Source organism: Apis florea, unplaced genomic scaffold (assembly GCF_048593485.1).
Source record: "Apis florea isolate Af1SG1 unplaced genomic scaffold, ASM4859348v1 contig_3517_pilon, whole genome shotgun sequence".
Classification (NCBI taxonomy): domain Eukaryota; kingdom Metazoa; phylum Arthropoda; class Insecta; order Hymenoptera; family Apidae; genus Apis; species Apis florea.
In genome coordinates this window covers 656130-668593 of record NW_028256778.1, presented here as the reverse complement: position 1 = coordinate 668593, position 12464 = coordinate 656130, and the positions used below count along the sequence as shown (strand labels likewise).

At 38.0% G+C, this 12464-nt stretch overlaps 1 protein-coding gene and 1 long non-coding RNA gene across 2 annotated transcripts in view; one reads left to right on the top strand and one right to left on the bottom strand.

Annotated features, from left to right (window-relative positions):
- LOC100868065 (uncharacterized) overlaps positions 1 to 12464 on the top strand; it is a 114741-nt gene that overhangs the window by 30317 nt on the left and 71960 nt on the right. The window lies entirely within an intron of this gene.
- LOC147656646 (uncharacterized) overlaps positions 6487 to 12464 on the bottom strand; it is a 46889-nt gene continuing 40911 nt past the window's right edge. Inside the window, exon 2 of the long non-coding RNA XR_015294054.1 lies at positions 6487 to 7312. This is a non-coding gene — a long non-coding RNA (uncharacterized LOC147656646). The remainder of the gene's footprint in view (positions 7313 to 12464) is intronic.

Sequence of the window (12464 nt, the reverse complement as noted above, 5' to 3'; positions counted from 1 at the left end):
CTATGGATACTTTGAATCGTTATATCTCGACAACCGATTGAGATATCGGGATAAATCAAAAAGCGAATTGAACGGCATGGTTTCCCCTATCTTTCGAATAGATTTTGATGACAAAATTTTTAATCCTTCCTCGCGTTTTTTTACATAAAAATTCGAAGTTTTTATTTGTGATTTTGAGCAGATGCAACGGTATGAAGTATATAGGAACGTGATATGATATATTTACCTTACATTTGTACATTAGTTGAATATTTGAACGCGTTTTAGCTACGTAAAAACCCGCAATTATCTACTTATTATCCTCCACATACTGGTAGTCGCATTTCATTCATACAAGCCAGCGGAGCGGATTTTCCTCTCATTCCTCCTGCAATTGCAATCCCTTCTGGTCACGTTTCTTCTTGTTTTCTACGATTTATCCTCTTACGGCTCCTCTTCCGCCCGAACGCGGCCCGGTTTGCTTTTTTTCGGATTGTCCTCGTGTCTGTAAGCGGGGAGTCAAGGGCGACAGACCAGAAGGCGTCTGGGGTTGACTCGACGGGTGCACACACAATCGATATAGCCACTGAAGTTCATGGCGCAGCAACCACCAACCACCAACCACCAACCACCACCACTACCTGCTCCCATTATCTTTCTGCGGTTCAAACTGGCTTGCTTTCATTCTCCGCCACAGATTCTCCCCCGTTTTCTTTTATCCTTCTCCCCTGACCTTACCCACCTACACATTTCCCCGATTACTTTCACCGACAGGGGAACAAACTTCAAGTATATGATTTTTTAATGATCATCTCTGCGCGTAGTGGTAGTTGATATCGAACGATCGAAGCGTTGCATTAAACAAACCCCTAGTTTTTTTAAAACATCCAACTTTAGATGATCTAAAGTTTTATCTCTTTTTTTTTAAATTAGAATTTTGCTTGAAATGCGTAAAAATGTATTTTCGTATATGCATATCAAAAATTAATATTATTCATCTTTGAATAGCTTCTGTATTCTGTAATAAGAATGTATCGAGCTACAAATAATATTAAATATACGATAATATATAATTTCGTATATAATTATGTAATATATGTAATGGACGAGGGGAACGTGGTGTTTAAGTACTGAAGGTTAAACTTATTCATGCGAGAGTTTCAGTTCTAATTATACATTCGTAGCTCACTTTCGGATCGATTAAATGTAAGTTTGCATCCACGACGTGCTCTTTACCACGTTCCCCTGATATGTGGAATATTTTATTTCTTCTTCTGTTTCTTTGCGACAAAAGTATGTGTGAATATATTCTAATAATAACAATTAAAATCTCGACCAATATTTTTGAGGGGATGGAAATTCTCATCCAAAGAATTCTTATCTCGAATTCTTCGCGTATGTAGAAAGTTAGATTCGCCTCGAACTTCGTATAAATCTCCTTTTATCATAATGTATGTACAGGGTTGCGATGTAATTGTATATAACGTTGTATAAACGATGGGCTTCAGATTTTTCAGAGCCTGGAGCAACAATCGATGCCGCTAAGATAATTATGCTTTGCTAGTTTCGTTACGCGCCACAAGTTTCGCATAACATCGGGTTAAAATTATTTAACGCGTTTATTTTAATGCGTTTGTTGTTGCGCGCGGGCCAACAGCCTTCGGGCTGTTTCAACCGAGCTTGCTTTCCCTTGCACTCCCTTCAATTTTCATTAATTTTACGACTTAATTTCCCTCTATTTATATTCCGTGAATTTTGAACTCGAACGAGTTCCATACGATTTTTGTGATTTTTAATAGAATTTTATCCTCGTAGCTAATTACGGTAGAATTAATCGAGTGAAAAATTTATTTAGAACAGTCTGAAGTTTGTTACGCGAAAGATTGTATAATAAGCAAGCATATTTTTTTCCACTTCTCTCGTTCACGATTGTTCTTTCTTACACTTCATTATATCGTATCACATAAATTTCTTTCTATGGAAAACTTTCGAGAGCAATTTTTCGCAAAAGAATTTTCTCTAACAAGACGATCATATCTTTATATTTTACATTGTTATTCTTTCTTTATTTTTCGATTACGGTGTATACTCGTTACAAAAAAGTGGGATATCCTCATCAATCCTTTTTATCCTATTCGAATTTTTATAAAAATAAGAGCGGTCTAATTCCTTCTCCTCGTTGCGGCGGGATAGGCGTTAATTGGAAATTAAAAATTGAACAGAAGCAAGGAAAGGGTTTAATATTTTTCACAAAGAGCGAAACGAAGGAAATCGCGGCGACGTCGAGAGCTCCATTTAAAATTCCTCCTCCCCTCCTCCTCCGTAAGACACGAGAAACATTTCAAAGTTTAAATTAGATTATCACGAGGATGCGCAGCCTTCGTGGGAGGGTGGATGAATCTTTGCTCCCTCTTACGATTTCATAAAATTATCTCTCCTCCCCTTCGATACATTTTAATTTAAACGGAACCCGCCAAGTTTCCCGGCAAAACATTGAAAACTTGCCTTGCAAACAATGCAAATAATAATATCGCGCGATTTAAATTTCTGCCGTATTGTTTTAAGATTCATTGTTGAACGAAATTGAGAAAAAAGATTTCTCGACACTACTAATGTAATACAATAATAAAATGGTGGCGACATATACGAAGATATGCAAAGATAATTAATCCCTCTCTTCTGATGCGACGAAAGAAAGTGAAGGAAGGAAAATGAATATAGTTAGGGGTAAAGGTGGTGGATGCTAAATAAGAAGGATATATAATAATAAGAAGAGAGGATAATAAGAGAAAGAGGAGGAGGAAGGGAGTTTAGATCACGTATGAGGCAGATTGCCGGGTACCGGCCAACAATCATGGAATCAGGTACACGCGCAGGCCGGCTTAAAGAATACGTCTTATTATAGAACCCGTGGGGTTCCAGCGAGCCGTTCCGCGAGGATAGAGACGAGGAGGAGGAAGAAAAGCGGGGAGGAAGGAAGAAGGAAGAGAGGGGAAACGGATAGGTATATTGCAAGGGTGTGTCTGCCGACCTACGAGGTCAACATTGTTACCATCATTATTGGTACACAGCTCTGAACGTTGCTCCTTTCTCTCTCTCTCTCTCTCTCTCTTCTTCCTCCTCTTCTCCACACTTTTCCAATGGGTCACGATATTCCACGACGATACATACCCCTTCCTCTCGTAGGCTGCCTCGAGAGGAAAAGAAAGGAGAGGGTAAGAGAAAGAGAAACTTGGGAGGGAGCCATAAATTTTCACGGCCCTTCTCCACTCCAGGTCCCTATATTTTCTTTATCCATACGGCGAAACCGATACACGATCGCCGTATTATATACACGAGCTTGCTCGTGTATACAATGTGATACAACGGTGGAAGAAAAAGCGTGGGATGATGTATAACCTCGCTGCCGTGTGCAATTAATTATTCGAATTTTTTCTCTCTCTCTCTCTCTCTCTCTCGTGCACGAGACGATATCTAAGGGATTGGGTCTATCTAAGCGTTAATATCTAATTACGATACTCTTTGTCTCGGGGACATATTTCGCTAATTGGTCGATCGAATCCCTTTTCCACGAGAATCTCGAGGTTTTAATGGAGAGTCATCGATCGATGGTATTTTATTATTAAGATCGAGGAGGAATATAGAAACGAACGAGATAGATATCATTGTTGGTGGTGGTTCTTGGAGATCGTTCACCTTCCGCCTCGTGGAGAAACGCGAAGAGAGGTGCGTTTTCAGAAGATTCGAGGCTGTGAACTACGCCTCGCGTTTTACCAATTTATCGTCCACGCGGCAAATGCATAATCTATCACGATAAGCCCGGATTAGTTCCCTCCAGCCTTATCCAGCCTTCGTATCTCGCGAAGGCCTTCTCTCCTCCTCTCCTCGGTGTTGTTCATTTTCACGATTTACGCGCTCCTCCCCCTCTTCCTCTCGTGTAATCAAAACAAATTGTGCGCGAGTCTGGTTTACGAAAGTTTACGACGAAAATTATCTTATCTTCCGTGTCACGCGGGAAAAAAAGGAGGATTTTTTTTTTAACTCGACTCTCTTTCGCGCGAGCGAAAAGATTGTAGTATGATGGAAATATTGAAATTTTAATTGCCGATCTTGTGTGGGTGTTTTCGATCGGTTTGAGGCTCTGGAAGGATTTATAAAATTTTTACAATAATCACGAATTCGAAAAATTATACCAAATTTTCTGCTGGATAGGTGGAATAGGTTTTTGAAATAGTTCTTTCCTGAAAACGCGGATAGGTAACGTTTTTCGAGATGGCTGTCGAGCCAATTCAATGGCTCTTTTTCGCGAGAGGACGTGAGAACGTAATTAATTAGTTAATTAATTAGCGCGAGAGATGCGAAAACGAGGAAATGAAACAGGCTGCAGGGAGGAGAGGAGAGGGGGCTGCATCGAAATAACGATGTAAAGGAGCGCGCGCATTTACGTATCTCGCGTGTGGATTGCGTGTCGTGAAAAGGATAGAACGTGTTGCGAAAACGGTGAGAAGGTGGATAAAACGAAAATGAAGATGAAGGGAGAAAGCGAAGGAAACGAGTTGGTCTTCTCCACGGTAAATATTGCTAATGGTTTTCCAACGTTTTTCGTATTTTCTCTGGGCCGAGTGGTTCTTGAAAACGAGGGAGAGGAATCGTAACGGATGACAATACTTTTCTTTCGCTATTCAAATATTTTAGAAAGAAAGAAAGAAAGAAATTTCTCGAAATTCGTTTGTCATTCGTATCTCGGCTGCTTTCGCCGGCTCGCTGTTTAATTTTTATCATTTAAGGCATGATTTAAGTGAAAGTATTTTTTCTGCACTTGTTCATGTTCGACTTATTTATAGATATTTAATTATTCGTATGTTTTCAAAGAATGATTCGGTCGATCAAGCGATTTGTTTGTAAACGATATTGCATGATTGTTCATTCTGAAAATAGTGCAAGTTCATCGGCATCATTATCTCAAATAATATTGGATAAGTTAGAGAGTAGGCCGGTTATGCTAAGATAGGACAGGTTTCTATTACTTTATTTAACATTTCTAATACTCCTTACTCAATATTCCGAGTGAATTTATCCGCGCATAATTTACCTCTAAATATAAAATATTATAATTACTTTTATCCTCTTGAAGATATATTTTTAAATTATGAAAAGGAGATAGAGAGAAAGAGAGAGAGAGAGAGAGAGCAACGCGGAGTTCCGCTATCGTAAAAAATGTATAATATCTCAAAAAGAAGTGAAAAAGCACGGGGAAATGCCAAATAATAGATTTCTAAAATAATATTTTCATTTCTTTAATCAGATGCAACAATATCGCAAGTAATAAATTTTCCTTCGAAATAACGATACTTTAAATAACAATTGCTATAAATAAACACTTTTAATCTTAACATTATTCCAAAGTATAATACGTTAAAGTTATACTATAATAAAAAAATTCCATCTTTTTTAAGCATCTAAAGAATAAGTCTATAAGAAATGAAAAAAGTATTTACTTTACTACTCTTTTTTCCTATTTAATACTTCTTTCACTCGTCGAATAGAAATGCTCGTTGCCTTTCGATCTAGCCCCTTTTCCAACCGACTTTTTTTCGCGTAATTACGAAGAAACGTATCCACGACTAGCCGATAAAACAGCAGAGACAATTCTTTATTATTTTGCGGTTTAATCGCGCGGAAGATACGCGGCTCGATCGATATTAATCGTCGTTAATAGGGAGGAATAATCGAGCGGGCAGGATGGCTGACGAACGATCTTTTATAGTCGTCGTGACGTTTCGTCGTCCAATTAGCGAGCCGATAACCATCCAGCGAGTAATAAACCTTGAAACACTCGTTTTTTGTTCCGCCTCGAAGATGAACCATCGATCACCGCAGGTATATCGTCGATAACAGTTGGCGTTTTCTTTCTTTCTTTCTTTCTTTCTTTCTTTCTTTCTTCCTATGGAATAAGAAAGGCACAGAGAGAGAGAGAGTTGGTTGCATCTAAGCTAATGAAAGTGTATATAATGCAAAAGTGATAATTGTTTACGACTTTTTTTCTTCGATATATTGCACGTCGGTGTAATAATTTACTCGATGACTAGTTTAAATCAAACATCTGGTATATTAGCTTTGGATATCCTGCTCCTTTTTGATAGAATTATTCCGCGAAATAAATGTTTCATATATTTTCTTATTAACGTTGTTGTTATTCATATTTATATCTATCTCGATTTGTCGTTTTTTTCTTCTTTTTTTTTTTTGATATTAAACGTGTAAACGACTTGCTCTTTCTGAACCTATACCGATAAAGTAAAATACGTAATTGAGAGAAATGTGACATTTATTACAAATTTACTTACTTTACTTATTAAAACACACGATTTGATTTATGCGAATATGTATTTATAGCACTTTCACTTTTAAATTGTAAAAATTTCCTATGAATTTACGTAGCGGATTAAAATTATGTAACCGATTAATTTTCTCTCTTATTTTTGATATAAATATATTATCGACATATATATATAAAACACATTTATTTTTTTTTTTTTTCAAATATATAATTCATTCATAATTATTATACACCATGGATTGACTTAACAGCGTCTATCATTGGCACTCGTACCGACACAACAAACCAACGTACGCACAACGTATTTAACGGTCTAAACGTTAGGTTAGGTCGTTACGATCGCAACGATTCATTTATCGCATCATTTTAAGTGTCCAATTGACTTATGGAGTGCAAAGCATCCACTTTCGATTTCCTTCGATTTTCCTTCTCCTATAGCATCGAGCGAGGTCTCAATCGCGATCCGCCGCTGCCAAACCCGCCGCTCGTAAATAATCGGCGGTGCTCGGGCTCGATCGGCGTTACTCGGGCACACACCGCGTTAAATCTCTTTCCCTCTATATTATCTTGTCCGTTTAGCGGCGGCGCGTGCTCGCGTGCGCTTAGGCTCCTGCTTCCACGCCAGATAAACTGGATAAGCTCGATAGCGTTTTAACGTAACACGCGTTGCGATTCTATCTTATTTCATTTCGAAGTTTTAGTCGTCTTTAAGTTTGTGGGGCGAGTAATTTTTATCCCTCGATATTAATAACACGTTATTTATATTGTTTAGAATTATTGTATTAATTTAATCGGTACGCTTGTACGAAAAAAGGGAAGAAAGGAGAAAAAAGAGAGATTGAACAAATGATATTATAATAGATTATAACGGAATTATGTTAATGGAGGCACGGAATTATAAATATATCCAATTTGCTTTCCACGATTACCGCTCAATTAGTGGATCCCCTGCATCCTCTTCGTAACAACCGTGATCATATCGTGACAGGCCACCTGGAAAAAAAGAGCAGAATCGGTTAATTAAATCTCGACGATTGTTGGTGGAGGGACGGGCGCCAGCGTTAATTGCGCGAAATCGATACGAGGAGTTTTAATCGAGATCCTGAAATATAAACAAGGATCGATCGAAGGAGAACGAGAAACGTATTCCGGCTCGGTTTATTCGCGTCGTTTCCTTATCCTTTTGTTTTCGCCGCCATTGTTTCCCTCGATACGAACGAATCGACCAACTTTCACCGCTCGTTTCAGACTATTTTTCATCTGCCACAGTTGTGTGCCGACCTCATCCTTGCCTCAACTTTTCCTTCCACACGGATATAGGTAATTATCTAGAAAACTGGCGCCACCTGTGAATCAATGCCTCGAAATTAACCAGTCTCTGTAATTAATTTTAAATAAACAGATTATCCAATTCGATCGAAGATAAAACTTTGAATGAATATCTTGATTCACTCCTCTCTTATATTTTTTGAAAAAGCTTGGCACAGCCTTTTTTTTTTTTGTAAAAATATATCGGAGCTACATTTTTAATCTAATTATTTCTAATACGAAGAGAAGCTTGTTAATTAAATATCCAGACGATTCGAGACGATAGATCGAATTGGCTCGACTCGAGATCCGGGAGAGTCAATGTCCAGCTGACTCAACTTACGGAAGGCGGACCATAATCGGGCCGTGTGAATCCCTTTTGTTACGTGCACGTGCGTGGCTGGAAAGGGGAGGCGAGGCGAGATTCGTGTTCACGCAACCTCTTATTATCATCGAAAATGGTTGAAAATGATTTGCGCGCAAATTAACCCTTCGTGAATATATTTTTTTTTCTTTTTTCCAAGAACGAGAACGAGATTCGAATGAATGGACGCCTCTAATACAATTCTTATTTATTCGAACAAAGGAAGAAAAATACGAAAGCACTCGAATTTTCTCGATTTTCTTTTTTTAATTCTGAGATTAAGCCCTTGAGTTAGGATAAATTTATTAATAACCCCCATTAAGAATTAATGCAATTGCCTCATTTCATTCAGGGGAGAATCCTTACTTCGATCATGCCGCGAATTTGCTTTGAACTTTGCTTTGAAATCCTGACTGGAGGAAAAAAAAAACCTACCCTCTCCCTTCGCGATTATGATTTTTAAAAAATAAGCTACAATCGGAATTAAGATTTTATAATATAGCCAGATAACAGAAGATTCAGCGAGCAATTTCGGTTTTACATTAACGAATAATAGGGGCGAAAAGAGGAGAAAATTAAATACGAAAGATGTCAGATATTGCGGCCACGATATTCCAGCGTTCGTTCTCTCCCACAGCGGCGGAGAGTGGGTGTTCGAGAAGCGAGGAAAAGTGAAAGCCATGGCGCGTAACGATCTAAACTATATCTCGTTTTAGCGATACGAACGGCCACGCGAAAGAGAGAGAAATCTATAACCGAGAGAGAGAAAGAGAGAGAGAGAGAGAAGAGGGGAGAGACAGGAGAGGAGGAGGAGAAAGAGAGGGAACAATCTGCACTCTTGAACTATCGGGACGAATGTAGACCATGGTGTGTCGCAATCGTCTGTCTCGTTCACCGCCTCCTACACCTCTTTTCTTACCGATCTACGAGGCGTCCGTCGAGCTCTGAGAAAAGGCGAACAATCGAAACGGGACTCGTTTCGTAACAGATTCGCGCCACAATTCGAAACCAGAGACTTTTCGCGTTGTCTGATTTTCGGCTCCATTATTCGAAACCAGGCCTCCTAGAGACTTTTTGCGTTACTTGTTTGTACGAAACGGATTTTCGTAAATTGTAGATCGCGTAGAAAGGATCACTCGAGCTTATAAAGATTCTTCTGATATTGCTTGATGAACAGATTTTTCATGGTGATTCTTAGGATTAAAGTAAAACTTACAGCTTTAATACTTAATTTTATTTTTATCCGTAATAAATAAATTATATTTATTTGACTTTCTTAAAAATGGTAGAACATAGTAAAAAAATTCTCTTAAAGTTTATTGATATTAATTTTATCAATGATATAATTCTACGTAAGAAGCTAGCTTTGGTAAAAATTAAGTACTATCAAATGCAACAGTAATCAAGCTTTTATTATACCATATTTCTTAAGGAAACAAAGGTCAATTTCAAAAAAAAAAAAAAAAAGAAGGTTCTCCAAGGTTCCTCTAAACGAGATGGTTTCTAATTCCAAGCCAGAACAGTATCCGCCAGACTTAAAAAGAGTGTCCAGGCATTGTAACCGCGTTGGCCTCGACCCCTCGACTTACAGAAGTACCATTCGAGAGTAAATAATATCGAGTGGAGTGTGCCGGGTACGCGAATAAACGGTGTTCGCCGTCCTTGACCCACTGATCCCGTCCCGAGGCGGATACAAAATTTAAGACGCGGCCTCTGAACAGGATCTAACCGCATCTCGTGTGTCTTTTGTCAAGAACGAACGTGATATTTTTACGCTCATGAAAATTGAATGGAAACGTAGCCATCCATCTTGGCTATTAAAAAGAAAAAATCATTTGAGATAATAAAAATATTTATGATAAATTGTCAATGAACAGGTTTCCTATTTTAATGAAACGAAATTCAAAATTCATCCTTCCTCCTGACAATTCCTGACTCTAATGAATCAAATTGTAACACCGTCGTTTCATATTTTATCATAAATTATTTTATTTGTAATCGTTGCAAATGAGATGGAAACAAGGTGTCCCGCGAATACATTAACACCAAACGAATCTAATTAAAATTTTCCAAATTACATTTTCAATTTCTAATTCTCCGAATGAAATTTAATCTATACAACGCAATGCTTTATTTATTTTTTTTTTTTTTCCAAAAATCGAGTCGATCGTTCGAGCACGCAAGTTCGCCAAGTAGCACGATTTCTTCTCCTCTCTCGCGGATTTATCGGAATATTTTGTCGCCTCCACGACGAAAACGCACTTCTGCGCCCGTGGTAAGTACTCGCTTTGATAAATCATCCAAGAACGGCCGGACGCGGCATTAACTCTATTATTATTTACGACCGGCCTACGAGGGTTAGACCCCCGCGTTATTTCTCGGTATTACGCGTTACCGGGGATTGTAATTCATTGTCGGGGCTTTGCGCGCCTTCGATCAAGCGATACCAACAACGCCGTCCACCAGGTTCTCCTTCCTTTTCGCCTCTTTGGAATTGTTCGATGGCTACGATTTAAGAGGATTTTATTATCTCTTTTTTTTTCTTTATATATATATATATTTGTATCGAGAGAAATTCGTTCGAAAATGATGATGACTGGAAGCATAGTCGAATATTTAAATGTTAATTCGATAATCAATTTGGTATTTGGTATTCCATAAATTTAAGAAAGTATTCGTGTTACTTAATTTGTTGTATTAGATTGGAAATGAATGTTTGTAGGCTTAAAAATAGATAAGGTGGTAGTGGAAAATGAATATAAATACCGATCGATGGTTGGCCGACATTTAATTCTCGTTTTTAATCTACTCAAGGTATATAAATAGATATAAATAAATTGAAACTGGAGAATTTATTTCATTAAACATTTGTATCATCGTTGAATGGTTTTATGAAAAAACAGATTATAAAGGTGATTATAAAGCTCTTTAAGAACCTTGCATTATTATTAATAAAGAAGGTCGATTATTCATCTTGCATACGAAGGCGCCTACGCCTTTAATTAAATTGGTCTCGCTCGCCTGTAGAAAAGGTAGAATCATATTTATCGACTCTTCTTGTAAAATTGATTTACTATTTAAAAAATAAAAGAATCTTAAAAAAATTGAAGTAATTAAAATATTTCTATTTACGCAATAGATAATATTTAAAAACTTGATTCACGCGCGTCTAATGAAGATGAAAAATAGATCCCTCTCGCTTCAAGATCCCCAATTATCCAATTTATCGCGTAATCGAGGACGATTGACAGTACTCTAAACTCGCAGCACGGTCCACTCAAGGATACCAGAAAATCTGAATCAGATATCCACTTGGCAAGTAGTACAAAAGGACCTATATATTCAAAACCGGGTCAAGAGTAAAACAAATCTCCTTCGTCCAAATTTCATCTTTCTCACTCCCGTGCCAAGCTTATTCCATTCCAAGTTGTAACACACGGATTCTCCACCAAAATTGAAATCGTGAAACTAGCAACGCGCCATCCAAGATGCGTGTTGTCGCACGATCAACTCGATCCCGTCTCGAGAAAACTTCTTTTTCGTTTCTCTCGATTCGTTAAAGCAGAAAAGTGCATAAATTTCCTCTTCTTATCTGTAGCTCGATTACTCGATTCCTATCTCTTAGCCACTCTGTTTTATCGCCACGAATAATACACCTCTTCTGAAAAACTATTCTTTAAATCTATATCTGAATTCCTTTACAAGATTTCAGAATTCGTACGATTTCTATCAAGAATGGTTCGATTCCTCTTTAAATAAGAGGAGAATACGTGATGTTATATTATCCTCGGTGGATCAGGCAGAGACACTGTCACGTGATTAAGCATCGTGACGTCACACTATCCCCACTGCTACATTGGACAAAGGATATCACGTGACATTACGTGCTCGGTCACGTGACTTTCTCTGCCCAATATAGCAGTGGAGATAGTGTGACGTCACGCGTGTTCTTCGCCGCGGGGGAATCGAATTATTTTTAGCGCGCAATTGCGGAATAATTGCACTCGTTCGTCAGTGACGTGGGTTAGGTTAGGTTAGGTTAGGTTAAATAAAACGACACACGACTCTGTTGATCATGGTGGACTGGCCAATTATTTCGTTAATAACTTGAGTAAGAAACGAAAAGGAAATTTTTGAAAAATTTCCAATTTAACTTGACAATTACGTTATTAAAAATTATCCGTTTGACTTTACAATTTCGCGAATCGTTCTATAAGTCTCGAGACTCTTCCCTCTTCGATAAAAACGAAAGTGCAATTTTGATCGTTCTCGAAACGAACACAGTTGGATGTTCCGGTTCTCGTGTCCGCTTTTCAGACAGTAGCCAGAAGAAGAAGAAGAAGAAGAAGAAAAAAGGAATCTAGAAAGTCGAGCGCGATACGATTAAGCGCCATTCGATCTTCGATGGAGAAATTTTACGCTCCGTTAAATCGAACAACACCAATGGCAAATAATCGATTTTGAATTGTAAAT